General features: G+C 45.8%; 1 protein-coding gene across 1 annotated transcript in view; it reads right to left on the bottom strand.

Moving 5' to 3' along the window:
* Nucleotides 1–15,711, bottom strand: part of LOC146857284 (uromodulin-like) — a 1,099,666-nt gene that overhangs the window by 339,806 nt on the left and 744,149 nt on the right. The gene's annotated exons all lie outside the window — the stretch shown is intronic.

Genomic DNA, 15,711 nt, shown 5'->3' with positions numbered 1-15,711 from the left:
TGCATGTCCCAATAAAATGAATTTGAGCTTCTTGAGGGGTGGACGCTTTATCAGCCAATCGTCTAATTATAGGTAGACAGATATTTTGTGTCTGAAGGGTAGCAGCTACTGCCATGCACTTGGAGAATGTCCTGATTGATGTCTTAAGGCCAAATGGGAGTATGTGGTACTGATAATGGTCTTGCTGAATTTTAGGAGCGACCTCAACTGTATCTGGTTGAAAGATTTTGAGATGGTGCCCTCTACTGGAGATAGTAGCATTAGAGAGGGGACAAAAAGTTAATGGCTTAGTGCCTATTGGCTTGATACTAAATGGGTAAATTAACCCTCTGAGGATAGAACTGTCTCTGGTAAGCTTGAGGAAACATTTTTATTCCTTGAGCCTTTCCAGGCCAAGCGCACAACGAATCTCTCTTTATATAATCTATGTGTGGGATCTTGTTGCCGAAGAGAAAAAACTCTGAATCTGAAATATCGAGTAGTGTCTGCTGAGTCTCTGGAGTAGGAGCGCTAAGACAGAGCCAAGAATGTTTTCGGAAAGCTATGCCTGTGCTGGGTAAAAGGAGAAATCAGTTGCCGCATTGATGACCTCATTGGACCCTGGGAAAATAATTTGCCAACTTCTCAATAGATTCTCCAAGTGCTGTCTCATAACAGCCTCTTGTACTGGGCCATGGTTGATGGTCAATACCATCTGTGAGACCGAAGATTCTGAGCAGAGGGCAAGAGAATCCCACTCAGGAAAAATTGGTATAGCAGAGGCCGGATATAACACAATTCCTGTGCTATCTTAAGAGCACCTGTACTAAAGTACGTAATGGTCATGACGCTGACCATGGTATTTTTAGTGGTGCAGCACCTTTTTCCAGAACCGTCAGAAAGGAGAAGCTCCTCAAACTATTACTGAAGCCACAGACAACGGGACAGACATCTGTAAACACCTGTAGATGTGATGGCACAAGGAATGGCATTTATTTTATGTATTTATTTATTATTATCTCTTTTGTTGGGGGGGGGGAAGCAGTTCCAGGCAGTATTAGTACCGGAATGACTCTAGAGGCAGAGAAGGCAGAGGAACAGAGCTTTTAAAGTCCTTGACATCAGCTCTCGTCTGCACCTAGATGGCGACATGTTCTTCGACGCTGACCTCCTGTAACAACGCCTCAACGTTGATATGTCTCAAAGTCAGTATACTCTTCATCGTGGACCTCCTGTTTCCCCTCAACGCAGATCCATTCCTCGACGCCAACTCTGGCCTTGACATCAATGGTTATGACGTTCAAATGTCCTGACGTTCAAACGTCATTACGTCGAGAGCCCATGACGTCGAAGCCCATGAAATTGAAGCCCATGACATCGAAGCTCATGACATCGAAGCCCATGAAATTGAAGCCCATGACGTTGAAGCTCATGACATCGAAGCCCATTACGTCGATGTCATGACGTCAATAGTCATGACGTCGATGGTCATGACGTCGATGGTCATGACGTGGACACTCTTGATATCCAATGTGACCATGGTGTTGAAGCTCATGGCATCAATGGGCATGACGTTGATAGTGTTGACATCAATTGTGTTGATGTCGAAGCACCTGACATCGAAGCCTATGACGTCGAAGCCTATGACGTCGATGGTTATGACGTCAATGGTCAAGACGTCAATGGTCATGATCCTGACGTTGATTGTCCTGACATCGCTATCCTCGGCGTTGATGTTGATCCTTTCGATGGGAAAATATGTTGTTTTTGTGCTGAAAGCCTCAGTTGGGACCTTCCACGTCCTTTAGAAGCAAATGGTAGAGCCCTGGTAGAGGACTAACCCTATACTTGCTCTTCATAAATAAACAGCAGAGCACTGGTAGAGGACAGACACTCTTCTCCCTCTGAAGTCCTACCTTCAGATGATTTTATGCTGAAAATCTTTAGAGAGAAGCTGCCTAGAAGGCAGAGTCTTGCTCCTCCAGGCAGGTCATTTGGACAACAAAAAAGAGCATTTTATTTGACAAAAAACACAATGTTTTACCAGAAAAGGCAGAAACTGCAAGGGAGAGATGAAAAACATCGAATGAAGTTGCTGAAACCAAAAGAAAACAATGTTTTATTAATAGAAAAAGTCTAAAAATGCTGAGCTCAGGGCTCCAGGATCCTGTCAGCAGGAGCCGGAAAAAATTATTGAAGCAACTGCCATCTGCTGAGCATGAGGGATACTGGTGGACTCTGGGTTCTTAAAGGTACAGTTTCTTTTTTAGGCAGATAATGACAGCCTATGAGGCTACTCTGTCTTGCTCTCCTTCATCTCTATCATAAAAAAGGGTTTGTGTGGGTATGCTGTTGGGAAATCATCCCAAATTGTCTTTATTTACCTTATATTGGCCCTTTTTTGTCTTAATGATGACGAATTTGGCCATTGTAGTCTAGGTATTTAGGCTGCATAATCTGTCTCAGTCTTAATTGTTTTTGCAGGCCTTTCTCAAGAAAGGCAAAGGTTTACACTTAAGAAGTTATATTAAAGTGCTCCGGGGTCCCTGCATGTGGGACCATTCAGTGCTTATGACTATAAATGGAAATCCGCTACAAGAGAAATGTTGTTACTCACATCATGGCACGATAAGCAAGCTGACCTAGAGCATAAAGCGGGCAGTGCTTCTGGAGTCTAGCAGACAACTGTCCCCAAAACTGGCATATTTTGTGCATAGTGGCTGGCGCTGGATGCTAACAGGACGCTGAAGTGCGCAGACAGGCTTGCCTTTGGCGCTTCTTCGGCGCGTCCGCACCACGGTCCCAGCTTTAAAGTGATGGTGCTCCACCCCTTTGAAGAGTTGGAGTGAGCACTAAACCAAAATGACACCTCCAACTGTGCTGGGAAAAAAGGGGGACATGTTAGCCCTCAGCATGTGACAGAAGCATAGAACCAGACACCATCCCTCCACAAACCAAGATAAAAACAAATATTCAACTCAACAATTTTAAGAACCTCAGATAAAAAGCGCTATTACACCACGTTAAAAGCTTGCCTAAGAAGGCGCATCCGCGCTACAGTCCCGGCTTTAAAGTGCCAGTGCTCCATCTCCTTGAAGAGCTGGAGTGCGCACTAAACCAAAATGGCGCCACCAACTATGCCAGGGAAAAACGAAAAAAAGCCCTCAGCATGTGAAAGAATCACAGAGCCATACACCCTTCCTCCACAAAGAAAGGTAAAAACAAATATTCAACTCAACAATTTTAACCCTTTCGCTGCTAGGCCTTTCCCCCCCTGTGCTAAGCCTGTTTGTGGCTATTTGGGGTAGTGTGCTCTTAAGCCCCTGTAATGTTTTGTCCACATGATTATCCATGCCACATTTTCATCCTTTTCTTCCAACATAATGGGGATTTTTAAGGTACCCAGGGTTTGTGGATTCTCCTGGAGGGGAACCAGAAATTAGCCAAAATACAGCTAAATTTTTGTTTTGTTCTGGAAAAATGGGGAAAAGGTGCAGAAGAAGAAAGCATCATTTTTTTCCTCCTGCAAATGGTATCAACAAAGGATTTGTGGTGCTGAAATCACCATCTTCCCAGCTTTCAGGGAAAGGCAGACGTTTGTCAGAAAACCAAAATTTTCTACACAGTTTTGCCATTTTGCTGGAGCATAGCCTATTTTTGCTACTTTTTGTGCTTTCAACCCCATTCCAGTTAGTGGTAGAAATGGGTTTGAAAGTAATAATGGATCCCGGAAAGCTATAAATTTCTGAGAAGTAGACAAAATTCAGAATTTAGTTAGGGGTCATATGTGTAGATCCTTCAAGTTTTTTTATAGAAACTAACAGTTGAAAATAAGAAATTGTGAAAATGGGTTGAAAAAACAGCCATTTGTGCCATCATTTTCACCTGTAACTTCTTTTAAGTATGACAGATTTTCTAAAGAAATATACTGTTACATCCACTGGACCCTTCTGGGTGTGGGGATATATAGGACTTGTAGGTTCACCAAGAACCCGAGGAACCCAGAGCCAATAACTGAGCTGCTCTAGCAATTAATTTGGTAAAATATAAAGAGTTTTAAATAGGTACCTATGTATTTCCAAAATTGGAACAAAATATAGAGTTTAGAAGAACAAGTTATTTGCACCTCTCCGGAATTGTGGGTACCCATACTAGCATGTGAGTTGTAGGACATTTTTCAAAGTGACTTCTTTTTTAAACATTGTCTTACATGTGGGAGGCAGATATGCATAGGGAGTCAATAGGTAATAACAGTTAAAATTCTGTGTTCCCCTAAGTCTCCCAATAAAAATGGTACCACACTTGTGTGGGTAGGCCTAACGCCTGCAACAGGAAATACCCCAAAACGTAACATGGACATATCACCTTTTTCTAGTGAAAACTGACCCTTTTTCTCAATGTACCTAGCTGTGAATTTTGGAACCTAGCTCAGCTGGCACCAGGAGAAACCTAGCAAAACTATACATTTTTGAAAAAAACTACACACCCAGGGAAATCTAGGATGGGGTGACTTGTGTGGCTCTCACCAGGTGCTGGTACTTGGAATCCCTTGTAAACCTCAAAAATTGTTAAAAATAACACATTTTTCTCACATTTCTGTGATGGAAAGTTCTGGAATCTGTGTGGATCCACAAACTTCCCCCCATCCTGCATTCCCCAAAGTCTCCTGATAAAAATGAAACCTCACTTTTGTGGGTGGGCCAAGTGCCAGTGGCAGGGAATGGCCCAAAACGTATTGTGGAGACATCAAAATTAACCATCACAAAACAACCTGGTTTTGCAAGGGAAGGTCCTGGGTTTTTGGCCCTTGGATCTACGGCCATCTAAGGGAACCTACCAAACCCAGAAATGTATGAAAACTAGACACCCAGGGTAGTCCGGGGAGGAATGGCTTGTATGGATCGATTTTGCTACCCAGAATCCCCTGCAAACCTCAAATTTTGCTGAGAAAAATCACATTTTCCTCACATTTCTGTGATGGTTAGTTCTAGATTCTGCATGGATCCACTAATTTCCACCCACCCAGCATTCCCAAAAGATTCCCGATAAAAATGGTTCCTCTGTTGTGTGGGTGGGTTAAGTGCACGCGGCAGGGAAGGGTCCAAAACGTATTGTGGAGACATCAAAATTACCTATCGCAAAACGGCCTGGTTTTGCAAAGGGGTTCAACTGGGTTTTTGACCCCGAGCTTTGCGGCTGTCTAGGGAAACCTACCAAACCCGGACATTTCTGAAAACTAGACACCCGAGGGAGTGCAGAGAGGTATGGCTTGCATGGATCCCCCAATATTTTCCTACCCAGAATCCCCTGCAAACCTCAAATTTAGCCTTGGGGCTTCTTCCTGACAGTATCATAAACATATCCCTGGTTCCTAGTGGGCTTTCTGCCATCCCCCCGGAGGGGCAGATAAGAGGCTATTGACATGATCTGCCTTCGGGGGGCAGAGAGACTTTTTCGGGTGTGGGGGCATTAGCATGCTCATTCTGAGCAGACCCCACCCCTACATATAAAAAAACAACATAATCCCTGTTGCTTAGTTGGGTTTTCCCCCCAGGGGGGCATATGAGGGGCTATTGCTCCCATCAGAAAGACTGTGCCAATTTATTTGGGGGGGGGAGGTGGTGACATTGGCATGCCCATTTGGGCAGCCCCTACCTATAAAACAAAATAAATCCCTGGTGCCTAGTAGGATTTCTGCCCCTTGAGGGGGCAGATGACAGGCTATTGCCCCCATCTGCCTCCTTGGGGGGCAGAAATAGTTTGGAAATGTGTTTGGTGGGAGTGTGGGCATTGCTAGGCCCATTCTGGGCAGCTCTCACTCCTATTTACATTATTTACAAAAAATCCTTGGAGCGTAGAGTGTTTACTGCCCCCCCACCCAGGGTGGAGATCAGGGGCTACTGCCCCATCTGCCTAACGGGGGGCAGAAAGACTGTGGAATTTGGGGAGGGGGTGTGGGGGCATTGCCATGCCCTTTTTGGGCAGCCCCCAGCCCTACCTATTTAAAAAAAAATCCTTGGTGCCTAGTGTGCTTTTTGCCCCCGGGGGCAGATCAGGGTCTGTTGCCCCCATATGCCACCCAGGGGGGGCAGAAAGACTGTGGAATTTGGGGGATATTGGCATGCCCATTTTGGGCAGCCCCCACTCCTATAGACATAAACAAAAAATCCCTGGTGCCTGTTGTGCTTTCTGGCTCCATGGGGGGCAGATCGGGGGCTATTGCCCCAATTTGCCGCTCATGGGGCAGAAAGACTGTGGAATTTGGGGGGAGAGGGCATTGGCATGCCCACTGTGGGCAGTCTGCACCCCTATAGACGTAAACCCCAAAATCCCTCATGCCTAGTCTGCTTTCTGCCCCCCTGCGGGCAGAAAGACTGTGGAATTTAGGGGGGCGGGGCATTGCTATGCCCATTTTGGGCAGCCCCCAACCATATATACAAATAAAAAATCCTTGATGCCTAGTGTGTTTTCTGTAAGGGTTCGCGTCAAATTCCGTTCCGCTTGCGGAATTGCGATATTTTGACATTTTTGCGTTCTGCGGAGAGGGCGAAATATTTCCGCTATTTGCCGCGTTGCGAAGATTTTTTCATGTTCGTGTTTTTGCGCGCGCGATCCCCTTACCGGGATCCCTGCGTTCGCCGACGAGTTTTCCAATCCGTTTGCGTGCTCCACGAGATGTTGATAGCCGGTCGCTTCCCACCACGAGAGAGAGTGTGAGGTCGCAAACACGTCAATCTCCACTGCGACAAAGAGTATGAGATCGCGAACACATCATTTTGGACGCGCCATCGACATTCGGCGGAAGTGTGGTGAAGGTCGCGATCGCGAACAAGTCAAATTTTTGATTTGGAGAAGAATATTAACTCTAGCTGCATAAAACCTTCTCTAAATGATGATTTGGATGGAAAAAACTCCTCGGATTGACATTTGGCTGTCCTTTTTTGTGCAAGGAGTCCTTTTAAGAAAACAACTTTTGGGGGGGAGAGGGAGGAAGTGCCACAGAGTCTCAAACTTCATGTTCCTGTCCATCAGGCTCCTCCCAGTGCTTTGTCCATCTCCTGTTCATTCTGCCTTTGGATTTCAGATGGAAGGATCACTCTTTGTGTCTGCTGCATCATTATCATTGGATTTGAGGACTTTTGAATTTGATATTTTACAAGTAAGTTGGTGTTGTGTCTGTTTGATTGGGGGCATTGCAGTTGCTGCAACTACAATTTTGGTACTTATCATTCTTTGTTTTTTAATTGTTGGGGGTAGCCAGTAGGCCCAGAGCATGTCATGGGTGGGTGCATGATGAAGCAACTGTTCCTTTGGTGTGTGTTGAATGTTTTTCAAACACCATTTAGGGCATGGATGGCATTGGATTGAGTTGGAAAATTTGTTTTTTGGGGGGTATTTCTGTTTTTGGGGGTGTGCTAAAGAAATGCCTTTGTTGTGTGTGCCTGGTGTGTTGGTGTGCACCCTGCAGACCGTGTTTTGCCCTGTGGATTTTCGTTTTTGCATTTTATTGCATTAAAAAGGCACAGCAGTCTGATTTAGCATGCATCTTTTGCATGGCTTCTTTATAGGCCTTTTGGCAGTTCATTGTTTCCAAGGCCTCCAGCTTGTTGTTTGTGATTTGCGAGTGTCCATGTGGCTGTGGGCCTTTTCTGGTGGGAGTTATTGGTGTGCTGCTTTTGCCATATATAGGCCTGCATGGTCTTCCTTTGTGGCCTAGGCTTCTTGTTGTGGGCCTGGCCATGAGTCTGGCGGCCATTTTGAAGGCAGGCAGTGTGTTTCGCAACAGGCCTGCATTGTCTGACTTCTGTTTCTTGTAGTTGGGTGGGCCTGGCCATGTGTCTGGCGGTCATTTTGAAGCCTAGGCCTGCAAGCTTGTGTGGCCTTGTCTGCCCACGGGCCTGCCTTCATCCAGTAGGCTCAGAGCAGGTAGCCACAAGAGCATTAAACAAGTGTTTATCTGTGTGTTCTGTTGAATTTAAACATCATTTAGGGCATGGATGGCATTGGATTGAGTTGGAAAATGTGTTTTTGGGGGGTATTTCTGTTTTTGGGGGTGTGCTAAAGAAATGCCTTTGTTGTGTGTGCCTGGTGTGTTGGTGTGCACCCTGCAGACCTTGTTTTGCCCTGTGGATTCTCGTTTTTGCATTTTATTGCATTAAAAAGGCACAGCAGTGTGGTTTAGCATGCATCTTTTGCCTGGCTTCTTTTATAGGCCTTTTGGCAGTTCATTGTTTCCCAGGCCTCCTGCTTGTTGCTTGTGAGTGTCCATGTGGCTGGTGGCCTTTTTTGGTGGGAGTTAATATGGGTCTGCATGGTTTTCCTATTGGCTTACTGCTGCCATCCATCCCCTTTGCCAGCAGCAGCTCCCTTCCATTACATTTGTATTTTGGTGGTTGTTCTTATTCTTTCCTATCCTTCCTGAAAGTGTAGTGTGTGTGTACTGTACACAGTAAGTAGTATACCATAGCCCTTGTTGCCAAAGTCTCACAAATGGCAACACTATATCTTCTATTTTTTTGTTTCTACTAGTAGTAATTGAACCACAACAACAAATGCAACATTTCACTGATGTTCTTCTCCTGGCTTATTTGCTTTTAGGTGCACCAAAAGACAGAGGAGGAGGTAACTATCAACATCATCTGTTGTACTGCCAGACAGAAGTCCTGCTGTGCACCACATCACGTCCATCTGTGACCACAGACATCTCTGCAACTTGTGCACCTGCGTTCTGTCTGACCTCTGAAGAAAATGGGCCCAAAGAAAGGTACCAGGTCCTCTAGTACCAAGAAAGTTGCCGGTGAGAAGAAGGAACAGAAAAAGCAAGAGGCACTAACCACGACTGGTGTGCCGGCAAATGTGTTTTTTGGGACCAAAAGACACACGCCTGCAGCAGCGTTGTCCGGCGGGAGCCAAGCTGGGAGCAGCACATCCGCACCAGCGGGCCAACCCCACCAACCTAGGCCCAAGCCCATGAGTGTCGCAGAGGTAGCCAGTCTACTAACGAGCAGCAATGTTGACATGTTAGTATGGCAAAGTAGTACACAATCAACGCAGGCGGAAACTCAGCAGATAAGTCTGCAGCAGCAGGTGCAACCGCAAGAACAGCAGTAGCAGGCAAAGCCGCAAGAACAGCAGCAGCAGGCGCAGCCGCAAGAACAGCAGCAGCCGCAAGAACAGCAGCAGCCGCAAGAACAGCAGCAGCCGCAAGAACAGCCGCAGCCTCAAGAACAGCCACAACAACAGCCCACAATAGTAGTTGTTCCTCCTGAAGAAGGGACAATTCAGAAAATCGAGTTTCCTGCAGACAGAGGGGCAATCCACTGTTTCAGAAGATCCATTGTCTTCCACATCCCCAGCAAGGAAAAGGAGGGTTATTCCATCATCTTCTTCTTCAAGCCCCGCTTCTGATGATCTTGATGGCACTTCGAAGCCACCAGCTGAGTCTGAGAGTGATGCACGCCACAAGACAAGGCTAGTGAAAAGGAAGGTTCCAGAAAGTCTTAGAGTTATGGAGGTAGATGTACAAGAGGGGGATGATGATGATGATGAGCCAATCATCACGGACATCACTCCCGGCCCAAAGGATATGGAGACCAACATTATTACCCTATCCAAAATGGCTGCAAGGGATGTAGCACGGATGCCACCAACACAGGTAACACCACCACGACCTCCAGCTTCCATATTTTCATTTGAAAAGGAAAGGCAGGGACCTACATCCAGCACAACCACCCCCTCAGTAGGTAGTGGTAGAAGTCGCAGTGTAGCTGCTCAGAGTCACATTCCAAGCACACCCTCCAGTTCATCTGGTATTGAAAGTGGCACATCCAGCAGCACCAGAAAGTTCTCCTCCCCAGTTTGGGACTTCTTTTCGGTTAGCAGTAAGGAGGAGAACATTTGCTATATGCTCAATTTGTCGACATGCTGTTAGGCGGGGTCAGCTTGGTACAAACTATGGTACCGGAGGCCAAACAAGTCATCTCAAAATATACCACACTATCGTGTGGGAGGCTCACCTACTTCGCTTAGAACAAAGTAAAACTCAACCCATTGTTGTTGGGCATGAAGAATCAGGGGATGATATTATCGCAGTGGAAGGTGAACAAAAGGGAGACATTTCTAGCCCTGTCCCAGTAGTGTAGTAGTACCGCCCACATCCTCCTCAGCAACATCTCAGTGGCACCGCAGTAAGAGTCTGAGTCAGGCTGAGACACCAAGGCGATCGAGTAGTTCTGCAATGATTATGAAACAAAGTGCGTTGTTGAGCCTAACTGGGTTAAAGAAAACTGCTCCACAAAGGAAAATAATCCAGCCTACCATTGACAGCATGCTTAGGTTGGAGGGGCAGTACCAACGCAACCACCCAACGGCACGGTTGTACAATGCGAAGCTGGCTAAAATGTTAGCGCTGGACCTTCTCCCTTTTTCATTTGTGGAAGGGGTGGGTTTCCTTGAATTTGTGTCAACCATCTGCCCTAAATGGAAGGTTCCCAGCCGGTCCTATTTCGCAAGAGTTGCTATTCCAGCACTACATCATGATGTGCTGGAATTGGTTGGACAAGCTTTTCATCAGAGCGCTGTTCACAATATCCACCTAACAACAGACATGTGGACCAGTTGCCAATCCACTGATTACATGTGCATCACTCATGTGCATCACTGCACACTGGGTCTCATTTGTGGGGGTTAGAGATAAGCTATCTGAAGTAGGTGCTGTTGACACAGCTGAGATTTTTAAAGCTACTCGGAAACATGCAACTGTATCCATGTTCGCCATGGAGAAATCTCATACTGCTGTAAACATATTGGAAGAGTTTCACAGCAAGGTTTTTGAATGGCTGCGCCCAAGAGGGCTTAAGATTGGTTTTGTTTCCACAGATAATGGCAGTAATGTACTTAAGGCCATGGAGCTTGGTTCCTATTTCAGGGTTCCGTGTTTGGCGCACTGCATTAACATTATTGTTCAAGACTTTCTGATAAAAGAAGCCATAGTCAGCAACTTACTGACCACCTGCAGAAGAATATGTACTCATTTCAGCCATTCTTTTAAAGCTCGCAAGCTGCTGAGGATCATTCAACGTGACTATAGAATGCCAGTCAAAGCACTCGTCCAGGAGGTGGCAACACGTTGGAAGTCAACTTATTACATGCTTGACCGTCTGTTTGAGCAGTACAGGCCATTCAGTGAATATGTCATGCGAAGAAGGGATGCTACTGTGAAAGGCATGAGCCTTCAGATGGACCAATGGTGCCTAGTTAAATGCCTGGCTGAGATGCTTCTTCCTTTCGAGGTCTTCACACGTGAAGTCAGCAAGGAGGACTGTACTATGGGCGAAGCTATTCCATTGTTGCAAATACTAGAGCATCAGCTGAAGGAGGTGTCTGAAGCATACAAAGATGTAGAGGAAAAAAAAAAGCATATGAGTTGGTGGAGAGCTGAGCCCGTCGCTTAGCTGACAATACAAGGGTGCAAAATAAGATTTTGTCACAAAAACATTACATTTGTGCCACAATTCAGGATCCACGGACAAAATGGGCACTGAAGACATTAATTCCTTTTTCAGAAATGGATGTTGCCCAGTACAAAACTTGGAGTCAGCGAGTAAGTTGGGAAATGAACGGCTGCTAATTAAAAGCCCGCTAGATAAACCCACAACAAGTACTGCAGCAGGGCATCCGCCGTCAAGTTCAACTTCGGAGCCTTAGGGAAGTGCGTTTGGCTCAGAACACTCACCAACACTATCTACAACAGCAAGAATTGGATCTTCAGGCCCAGTAAAATCGTTACAGGATTGGTATTTACAGCAAGGCATTGGTAAGTCCAGTGCTGATGCAACAAGAAAAGAGCCCGAAAAAGTTTTGCACCCCTGAACATTGAGCGGATGGTCCAGGCCTATCTGGACGACCCAACAGAGGTGTACATTGATCAAAACCCATTGAGGTATTGGTATGGGAAAAGGGCCCAATGGCCAGTGCTCAGAAGGCTGGCGATAAACTTCGGAACGTGTTTTCAGTGCTGCTGGTTCCATTGTAACAGCGAGAAGGACCAGTCTCTCGCCCAAAAACGTGGAGAGGTTAACAATGATCAAAATGAATCAGCACTTTATACCACCGAATTACACAATACATGAATCAAGGGAGGAAGATAAGGACAGCGGCTCAGGTGACGGAACTGGTGTGTTAGATGATGATTACATACTTCTGGTTGAACCCCCAGAGTTTGAGGATGAGCTATACTTCCCTGACAATTAGGCTTGCACTTCCAGTTCTTACTGTTCCTCCCTTACTTTGTTTTATTGGTGTATCTGTCTTTCTGGTTAGAAACTTTGAATTGTAACAAACACAACAGAGGAGTATACCCAATAGACAGAGACCTGTCTTAATGGTATTTGGAACATAGAGCATAGGAAAGAGATTATCTTTCTTAAAAAGACCCCTCACTCACCAACCTGGTTGGTGACATGATGCATCATCGGGGACCCAACAGGACAGCCGAATGCCATCCAGGTGTGCTGCGACACCTGACTACAGTGGAGCTGGTTTTTTTTGTGTGAAGGTGAATAGGAAAACATTTTTGGTTAAAAATTGGCCAGATTAAACCCGATCCAAATAATTTATTCTAGGGCAATTTGGACAATGTTAAAAGATTACAAGGATACCGTGATAGGTTAGATTGACCTACAGTATCTACTTGTGAGTAAAAAGTGAACAGAGGTGGTCTACATGTTTCAACCATCAGTTGTTACTACCAGGTTTTCGTCAGGACCAGTGGAGGTGACCCGGGGGGTGTACACTCGCTAAGGTGTACCCGGCCCTTGGTCACTCAGAACCTAACCATCTACTCACTTATCAATTCGTGTTGTACCTAACAGCAAGACCAGCCGCATCTCCCTGCAGATGCGGCTGGTCTTGCTGTTAGGTACAACACGAATTGATAAGTTCCACAGAATCATGTAGGGTACGAATCATATGACCCCGACTCCCATGAGGCACGCAAACTCTGCGTTCTCAATTTTTTCCTTTCGACGAATGGAACGAAGGGTTTCCTAACCATGAGTAGATGGTTAGGTTCTGAGTGGCCAAGGGCAGGGTACACCTTAGCGAGTGTACACCCCCCGGGTCACGTCCACTGGTCCTGACTGCGGTAAATTGTAAAATGCTATGTTGCTGGATATGTGCTATGTCCAACTCTTTCCAAAAATGTACGCTAAATGGAGGATGTGCAAAGGGTGCCGTCATCGTGGGCCTGCTCTGTCCTGTTGGTGTTGTAGGTTAATGCTGGAAACAGACTAGAGTAGAGATGATGCATCCATGCCGCCTCGGAAAGTGTTCTTGTTGCACTACACCATTAACTTGTCTATTTTTTTCAACTTGGTTTCAATCTCAATATCCCTTTTGTTTTCGCATCTACAATTACAGACCGGGCCTTACCATGTGCTATACTTGGCAAAACAATGCACACTTACCTTACCAATGAATCTACATCTGCCAGGCAGGCATTGGCGCCACCCAAGATTGATGGACAGAGCATCCATTGAAGGGAGGATCAAGAGGAATGCCGAGATTCAACTCACCATTTGACCAGGATAACACAGTAACAGTATCAACTTTCATCATCTTTTAAATAATTCGATTCATTTTTTTGTCTACAATCATTACAACAGTGTGTTCTTGTTGTTATTACTATTATTATCATTAGGTTTGTTCTCTGTCTATTATTCATCCCTACTGATATTTTAAAATTTTCTTTGCTATCTGTAAAAGTAAGCCTGGTAACACTGAACACAAACTGTATGTAATCAGGGTCTCTCCTTATCATCATCATGCATGCATTTCCTTTTTCTCCCTTAACATATTGATATGGATATGGTAGTTTACAAAGATTCTGTTGTTTGATGTTTGTCCATGCGTACTGTTTTTCTTTCTCAAACCTTTCCCCAAACCCCCCTTCCCAACCATTCAACAAACCCTAACCCTCTTCCCCCGGGCTGTGTGACTTAGGGCCTCATGTAGGTAGCTAAATACCGGTCGGTAACGGACGAAATTCGGTAAATATGCCGTTACCGACCGGTATTTAGTCAAGTGAGATGTAGGAGCCCAAAAACCAGTTTTCGGTAAATATGAAGCGGTAAATACCGATTCATATTTACCGATTTCTAAAATACCGATTCATATTTACCGAATACATATTTACCGAATCGGTAAATATGAAGTGGTAAATATGAAGTGGTAAATATGAAGTGGTAAAACTGAAAAAGACATGTAGGTAAATTCGGTAATTAAGAAATCCATGAAATTCGGTAATTAAGAGTCGGTAATTAACACTGATTGAAAGCAGGTGGTAGCATCAACAGTGCATATAAGCAATCCCAAAATGCAACAGCGTGGACAACATGGCCGCTCTGTTTGTCATTGCAAGGCGCCTACGTCTACAGGCAGCAGGTCTGAGGATATGGAGACGGGAGGAACGCATCTACAGACAGCGCATCACACTCTTCCAACTGACTGACGCAGAGATACATGAAAGGTACAGGCTACACCCACAAACCATCATGGGCCTGATAAGGGACCTGCACCCACTCCTGGACCAGCCAACAAGAAGGGCGCATGCCATACCACCACATGTGCAGGTGCTCTGCAGCCTACATCTACTGGCATCTGGCAGTTACCAGGGGGTGATAGCTGCGGTGGGCGGTGTATCCCAGAGTTGCCTGTCCCGTTTCTTCAGGAAGTTCCTGGATGCCATGATGCAGAGAATGCACCACTACATCAACTTCCCAAACACACAGGCTGAACTGCAGAAAACAAAAACTGACTTTTATCACATGGCACAGTTCCCCCATGTCATTGGCCGTATTGATGGCACACACATCCCAATCTGCCCACCAGCTGCCACTGAGCACATCTACAGGAACAGAAAGTCCACCCACTCCATCAATGTGCAGGTAATCTGTGATGCAGGGAACATCATCACTGATATTGTTGCGAAGTTTCCTGGGAGCACCCACGACTCCTATATCTTCCAGAACAGTGGGATCTACACACGACTGCTTGCCGGAGAATTTGGAGAGGGATACCTGCTAGGTAAGTAACAGTGACGCCCCATGAAACCTGCAAATCATAGTGTATTGAGGCATGTGACTGATGGTTCCCTTTTACTCACCTAGGCGACAGTGCATATGCCTGCCGGTCATTCATCCTCACTCCCTACCTACACCCATCAACCCAGAGTGAGAGACGATATAACGTGGCACATAAATCTACACGCAATGTGGTGGAGCGCACGTTTGGACTACTGAAAAGCAGGTTCCGCTGTACACACCCATCATCTGCTGCAAGATCATTGCCACTTGTGCAATGCTGCACAACCTTGCCACGAAGAGAGGTACAGAGGTGGAACTAACAGATTTTGAGGACAATGAGGATGAGTCAGGCCAGCCAGAGGCCAATGCAGCTGGAGTGCCAACTGCAATAGATGGGAGAGAGAGACGGGCAGAGATCACATGCAACTATTTCTGAGTAAGTAAGGGGACACAGCCAGTTGTTGGATGTCATGACGTAGTTTAATAATGCGCCACTACGCCATAACAACAAGATCAAGCCAATCTGGCAACATTGCATATTTACAAGGAGTAAGTCCAGGGTTACATCACCCATTAGGAATTGGCTACGCAGGGCTGCATCAATGTTTGCGCACACGCGCTGCAGTGTGGGATGGCACGGATTGAGCAT

Source organism: Triturus cristatus, chromosome 3_2 (genome assembly GCF_964204655.1).
Source record: "Triturus cristatus chromosome 3_2, aTriCri1.1, whole genome shotgun sequence".
Taxonomy (NCBI): Eukaryota; Metazoa; Chordata; class Amphibia; order Caudata; family Salamandridae; genus Triturus; species Triturus cristatus.
Note: the sequence above shows the minus strand (reverse complement) of the source record. Positions and strands in the feature narration are given on the sequence as shown.